Raw genomic sequence first — 7,709 nt, forward strand, 5'->3', positions numbered from 1 at the left:
CCAAAACGACTGCTTCAGAAGAGCACGAAAAAGCATGTGGAAAACGGCCGTGGAGGAGTCCACAGAACCAAAGGGAAGTCCTGGAACAGAAAAAAGAAGCGAGGGTGCCCAAGAGAGCCCTCCCATCCTCCAACCTGGAAAGAGAGCTCCCTGCCCTCAGCACGTGCTATGTCCCACTCCCATGCCCACTTGGGTGGGCAGGGCAGGGCAGGGCAGGCATGAGGTTATCGGCTGTTCTTAGTGGCTAAATTTAGTCATCTAGTGTGACCCCCAGGTTGACCTTCACTTGTGTTTAGGTGACCTTTGTCGGCATGCTCAGCTTGGATTGTCCCCATCAACATCTAATGTGTGCCTGATTCTTTCCAACCCCTTTGTTGTGGCATGGCCAGCTAGTTTTTGTTTAACATAGGTATTTGGTGGAGACAACTCCCTCTATCCCTAATCTTCCTACCGCTCATATCCATGTAAAGATAGCTCTTCCTTTTCCTGTATAATCATATCTAGTGACTATGTGGTCTACCATATAAACTTATAGAAACAACATTTAGCTTTGGGATTAGTAAGCTAGTATGGAAGTTTCCTTTTTTGGGGATTTGATTTCATTGCCATAGCTTTTATGCAAACAAATCAGAAGACTGTCTTTATTCAGTTCTGCACCTACATACATCAAGCTTTACATCTAGTCTCAAGACATTGTCAAGGATGTTGTCTTTCTTGGATCCACAATCAATACTCAAGAAAGCAGCAGTCAAGAGATCAATCTGCTGCACAAGACCTCTTTAAAAGTATTGTAAAGCACTGTGTTAGTCTGGGTAGACTAGAGAAACAAATTCACAGACACTAAAATATGTATAACAAAGAGATCTTTATAAAGAATAATTGTACATTAAGAAACCAGCCCAGTCCAGATCAAGTCCATAAGTCTGATATTAGCCCATATGTCTGATACCAACATATAAACTCCCCTTCAGATAGATGAAAAACATGCAGTGATGCCAAATGCAGGAAGATCACAGGCCAATGGGTGGAAAGTCTTGTGGATCCAGTGGCACTGTAAACATCTCAGGGCTGGCAGGGATCTCCATGTGGCTTCTCCGACTCCAGGGGTCTGGCTCCATCAGCCTCTCGCCATGTGTCTTGGGAGCTGAAATGTCTCCCAGGGAGTGAACCAAGAGAGAGTGTGTCTTCTGCTTCCAAGGAGGAAATACAGAAGTTCCCAGAACTTTTAGGAGAAGGCCATACCCACACAGAGGCCTCATTGGCGATGACCCAACTGACAGACTGGATTCCACTCCTTCACTCTTAATCCTCATAAGTCCCGAATGGACACCAAGTTATGTAACTACCACAAGCACCTTTGAGGACTAAGGTATGTCTGACACAAGCCATGGTATTTTCAATTGTCTCATATGCATGTGGTGGTTTTGCCTCATATGCCTTTGCATAACTATGGTGCAGGTGAAGATGACTGAAAGTACCATGGAATGCCAAGAGAACAAACCAATTTGTCTAGATAGAAGTACCACCAGAATACTTCCTTAAAGAAAAGGAGGGAGAGACTTTATCTCATATATATTGTCCATGCTGTCAGGAGAGACCAGTCCCTGAAGAAAGACATCATGATTTGAAAGTAGAGGGGCAGTTAAAAAAAAAACAAAAACAGGCAACTGGACAAGCTGGATTAACACCGTGTCTGCAACAATTGACTCAAGAGCAATTGAGTATGACTTGAGACTGGGCAATGTGTCCTTCTTTTGTACAAAGTGTCACTGTGAATCAGAACCAACTTGTGGGACCAAAGAACAACAATTTTTCATACTCTTTTTTTAATAAATCCAATTTATGGGGGGGGGGGTGCTCACAGCTCTTATAACAATCCATACAGCAATTGTCTCAAGCACATTTTACAGATGTTGCCATCATCATTTCCAAAACATTTTCTTTCTACTTGAGCCCTTGGCATCAGCTCCTCTCATATACTCTTTACTTCAGCTCTGATTTTTATCTTTGCCAAAAATGTGGTTTGGAAGTTATTTTCTTGTTATTGTTTGTGATAATTCTAGGTACTTAGGATTGTGCTTTTATAATTTTATTTATGTAACAAATTTTAGCTGTGCTGTACTCAATTACTGTGTTACATATGCTCGTTCAAATTTATAAAATGTATTGAAGTTTTTTGTGTCCAAAAAGTGTACTTTTCTAATATTCCATGGGCATTAGAGATAAGACAGTCTTCTCTGATTTCAAGGTAAGGAATACATTATATTTATTAAATTCCATCATTCATGTACATCTCCAACAAAGATGCATGGTGTTCTACCCCATGCATTCTTTCATGTTTGAGATTACTTGTCCTGGTCCTTTATATTAAATAGCTTTAACTTGATCCAAATTCTCAAATTCTCTGGTAACCGTGTTCTTCCTTCACAATATGCTCTTCTTGATTCCTTGCTTTCCTTATATCCTTTCCCACTTCACAAAAGCAATATTTAAAAAATGTATTTGAGTATGCAGAATAGTCTGTTTGAAATGTTTTTATACTTCCTGGGAAACCCCTTTTTCTGATGTGATGTGACTTATACCTCAGGCTACTCACCACGGGTTCAGCAGTTCAAAATCACCAGGGATCTCGTGAAAGCCCAGAGAGGTGTGCATCAGCTGACTGTCCTAACAACAATGGACAATCCTATGTACACAAACACATACATTTTACATTCATACCTCTTATATGCATATATGTCTTTGTTATACAGTTTACTACTACATAGAGTATTGTCATAATTTACAAAGCAAAATCATTGTAGATTCCATATACAGTAGACAATTGATTCTCATGGTTTTGCCAAACTCACTGCTAAACGATGGCTGCCTGTGACCCAAGAGCATCGTTCTGACATGACTGTGAGTGCAATAGAGGAACCACAAAGATGTGGCAGAACACCTTCTTCACGGACTTGAACAAGTGATTTGTGGAATCAGATACTAGCTCTCCAATTCCCTCACAAAGCCATGGGTTTCAAATATCTTCCAATTACCTATTGGTCAGCCTAACCGTAACAAAAGGAAAATTGGAGCAATTTTGTGTTGATGCCCTCTTCATTCCTTGGGATTACCATGACCGAAACATCACTAGTGAGTAGCTCTAAAAATCAGAGCTATGTTTTCTCACATCATGGAGGCTAAAAGTCCTACTCAGAATATAGGCATGCTAATTCCTACTGCAAGCCTCTTTTCTAGTTTCTTGTGTCTGCCAGTGATCCTCAGCAATGCTTAGCACTGGGTTTCTCATTCTTCTTTGTGACCTGCTTTCCGTCTATGTGTCTGTGTCCATTCTGGCCTTTTTGAAACGCAGACGTGATTAGGTTTAGGACCTGCCCTGCACTGCTCTGGCCTCGTGAACACAACAATGTCCTAACCGGATGACATACATCTACTGGTACGGATATCAACTCATATTTCAACCAGTCCCATCCAAAGCATGCTCTACCCTGTTTCTCCTCCACTGGGTAAGCATACACCAATGGCCTTCCTGTGGTCTCTCCCAGCTCCCCGGTGCCAGCACTCTACATATGGATCCTTGTTAGACTCTGGAGCTGCCCTTCCCACCGCTTGCTCATCAGAATTCAAGATCATTGGTCTACACACCAGTAGTCTAAGATGTCTTTCCGCTGGCCCTAATTTCATGGTTTGGGGCACCTATTCTCTGTTGTCACAGTTTGCACTGCAAACGGTTACCTAGTTTCACAAAAGATGACTCTTCCCAACTATGTACATCAATATCATGGATTGGTTTCTACTATTTTAACAAAAACTCAGCTACAAAGACATTTGTCTGCCACCCTTAACCAAAAGGTTTCGTTTGGTCTTAAAATTTAAACTTTTTTCACTTGAGACCCAAGTTCATTATTGCGAGCAATACCCTTGAGATACATAATCCCAAAGTTGTCCTTGGAAAACTCAAGTATGGCAATACCACAATAAATGTCCTTCGCCTAAGAAAGCACTGAGCATCTAAGGAATGCTTTCAGCAGTGAAAAAAATATGTAAGGACATTTGCTGATGCCATAGAATACTTCTTGTTTTTTTCCTTTGCTTTTTAAGGATATTTTTAAGTTCGCAGCTGAAATGCATTACACACACTGTTTAATAATAAGAAAGGAGGAACTCTCTGCATATGTTTTCCATATAAATGGAAGAGACAAATAAATTTTAAGGAGGGAAAACAAGAACATTGACTCATAATCAAGTCATTCCACAATTGTAGATTTTGTGGTATTTATTCTCTGAATTTGGAATGCTTACAATTTTTTTTAAATCCACAATTCTCATCAGTCCCACAAAGCCTTCTGTTTACTAACAGGAAACATGTCAATGGGGAGAAGTAATGAGGCAAAAACAAAGCTGTATTATTCACTTGCTCATTTTCTTTCTTGCTTCACTCCCCTTTGGCTTCTTATTTAAGCTCTGGGGGTTTATCCTAATAGTTGACATTGGAATCGAAGAAAAAGTGCCTGCTTTGGCATGCATTTCTTCTCCAAAACGTGATTCCGCATCAAAGCAAAGGGAGAAGCAGCAAGAATAGGACCTGGAACAAGATGGTCAGTGAGAAAAATTTGTTTCTGGGAAGAATGTGGAAGAATTCGTGAGACAGCAGCACTTCATTCAATAAGAAACTGCTTATCAGGCCCAAAGTCGGCTCCCTTCCCATCGGAAGTTGTCTCAGGGGAACGCTGGCAAATCTTATCTTCTGAGGAAGAGAGATGTTCCCTGGAGTAACAACAAGTCTATCAGGCTCTCACTGAAGCATTTCCAGATACAGAATGTCTCTCCACAAATACTTTGCTCTCCAAAGGCAGCCCCAGACACGGGAAGCAGAAGGAATGGCTACAGGCTGTGGAATTTTTCTGAACGTGGACGGGAAAGAATGTACGTCTTTGTCACTGAGGAATGAGATCACTTTGAAAAATACATGCCCGGCACTAGGGCCATTGCACAAGTAGTCACGTTTGTGAAGGCTCAGAAAAATGGATGCTCAAGATGAATCTTTCCATCTGCTTCCAGGGGCCTCCTTCAAAAGTCGACACTTTTGTACACAGAATATCCAAGAGCTGACAGTCACACAGAGGCAGGGTTGCCGGCAATTTCTCAGGCGCCCATAAATCTGTGGCAGAACTCCACATAGGTCCAGCCACCCTCCCCAGCACCACATTCCGGCAACTTTCTTTGCCCCCCAAATTTGGAGGCTTACGGTGAAGAGAGAAAATAAAAGCAATATAGAGTGTGAGAAGAATGTAGCCTAACATATAAAATGAAAGACAAAAGCCGGCTGGATTATGCCAGCGAGCCATCTGCACAGCCGACGGCTTCTTCAGGGGAAAAAAAAAAAAAGCCCCACTGTTCCTGAATCAATTACTTCCTATTCACAGACTTGCTGTACAGGGCTAACTTCAAAATGGCTCTTGGGAAATTCTTGCCAATCCTGTGGTCTGATTTTAGGCTCTATTTTTCCTTTTCTTCTTAAAACTCAAGGAAGTAAGTATGTATCAGTCCTGTACCCTTGCCAGGTTCATTGGAGTGAGTCAAAGGGGCCTGGCATGGAATCACAGGGATTGAGTCGCTAATAAATACAGCAGGCCCCATCCATTGTTGATTAATTCGGACTGAAATCTAAACACCAAACAACAAACACTCTTCTGAACTGCTCTGGTACCCATTAGTTTGATGTGTTTATTAGACAGGGCTGTGTTCTTTCAAGTTTATTAACAACAGATTAAAAAACTGCAAACAAATCGAGTTTTCTTTTTATGACTTAAAAGTGTGGGTACCATTGACTAATGTTTTTAGGGTTTGACAGTAGATCCAAACAAAGCTAAAAAATACCATCATGTCAAATTAAGATCTTCGAACAAAATATGAAGCAGTAATGGTCATGTGCGGCTTCCATTATTTAGATGAATAGCAAGGTTTCTATTTAACTTTATAACTTTTAGAATTGTCATGCATTTAAAAAGATATTCTTAAAAATGGACGTAAGGAGCATCCACAGATAAGATGTAAAATCTTTACAATAGTATCATATATGACATAAATTTTAAGATCATAGATGTTCTGTACCTTATGGCATTTCAAATTATACTTATCATGCATATATAACCTAGCTCAAACCTAAATTGGATCAACTAATGTCGTATTATTTCTTAGCAGTCCTTGGGGGGAAAATGTTTACAACCAAATGCGCAGTGCACAAGATAATCAATAATGCCCACTATTGCGAATTCACGAGATAAACCACAAGAACACATGTTCAAACTTTCTGTCCTGGTTAGTTGCCATCGAGTTGATTTTTACTGATGGTGACTCCGTGTGTACAGAACAGAGATATTCTTTGGGGATTTCAAAGTGCTGCCCTTTCAGAAACGGATCACCAGGCCTGTCTCTCAAGGCGCCCCGTGGGGTGTTCAGATAGTAGCTGAGCACTTTCCTTGCACCACTGAGGAAGTAACTCTATTCGAACCTGTTACTAATAGAAATTGGAAAATATCTCATGTGTTAACTTTTTAGTAAAGAGCTTAGAATTCCCAAAGAGTCTCAAAGAGTCCCAAGTACTCCTGTCTCCAATACTTAGCAACAACAAAATTCATTGATTTGGTCCCAACTCACAAAACATAAACATGCATAAGCCATATTTATTGTCCAAAAAATTACCATAAAAATTAAGTACTTCCCTTAGTCCAACCTACCTAAAGACTATAGATAAACTTTTACCGATACTTTTACTACATAGCCTGTGAATAGTTTTTCAAAGTACCTTTATGGGCAATGGATTAAGAGAAATACTTTTCATGGGTGGACTAAACAGAAAACTTCTCCTGGATGAACCACCGTGTCATAAGGTCGTTATGAGGCAACAGTTGATTTGAAAAGCCTTCCATAAGTGCATCTGCTATTAAGGTCACAAAATATTCCGACCCAAATCTGTCAGTGCAATATCTGAATTCTCCCCAGAGCTTCTCAGACCACCATAATTCTGCTCAGTAACTCCAAAATTAAATCATTACCTCCTTTAACCCTCAATCATGTTCTCTTAATTTTTGCAGTATGTACAGTACCAAGCTTGCTGTTGTGTGGTGGTGTTGTTTTCATGAAAATACAGACTTCCATAGTATAGACCAGAAAGCAAAATATTACAGATTATAACTAAATGTGGTTGGTTTCGTGATGATTATGGTTCTGTGAGCCAGGAGGAATGTTTAATTCTATGATATCTGTAAAATAATTTATTTTTACTCAAAAAGAACATATTTCAAATGTAATATGGCATAAAAATAGAGCACTGTGCCTAACATGATAAAACCCAGGTACCTCGTGCAAAGAAAAACATCTGGCAGATGCTCCTGATAACTAACTGTTTGGTTGATAATTAATCAAGAGAAAAGAAGAGAGGAGAGGAACCGGGAGGAGGGAAGGGGGTTGGAGAGCAGAACTCAAAGGAGGAGTCTATTTCCACGACAGCATCCCAGAGCTGACTTCCTGGTCTGTAAAGAACAAGAGTCAGCATAAGCTGATTCTGCTATAACAATGAGGCGCCCTTTTATGACTCAAGGTCGAGAAGCATGTGTACACATCACACTTGTACATCTTTAAAGGGCTCCAAACGTTTACAACGAAATAGCTGACCAATTGGTGTCATTTAGTTTAGGGGGTCACTT

The sequence above is a fragment of the Tenrec ecaudatus genome, chromosome 3 (assembly GCF_050624435.1).
Source record: "Tenrec ecaudatus isolate mTenEca1 chromosome 3, mTenEca1.hap1, whole genome shotgun sequence".
In the NCBI taxonomy this organism is placed as follows: domain Eukaryota; kingdom Metazoa; phylum Chordata; class Mammalia; order Afrosoricida; family Tenrecidae; genus Tenrec; species Tenrec ecaudatus.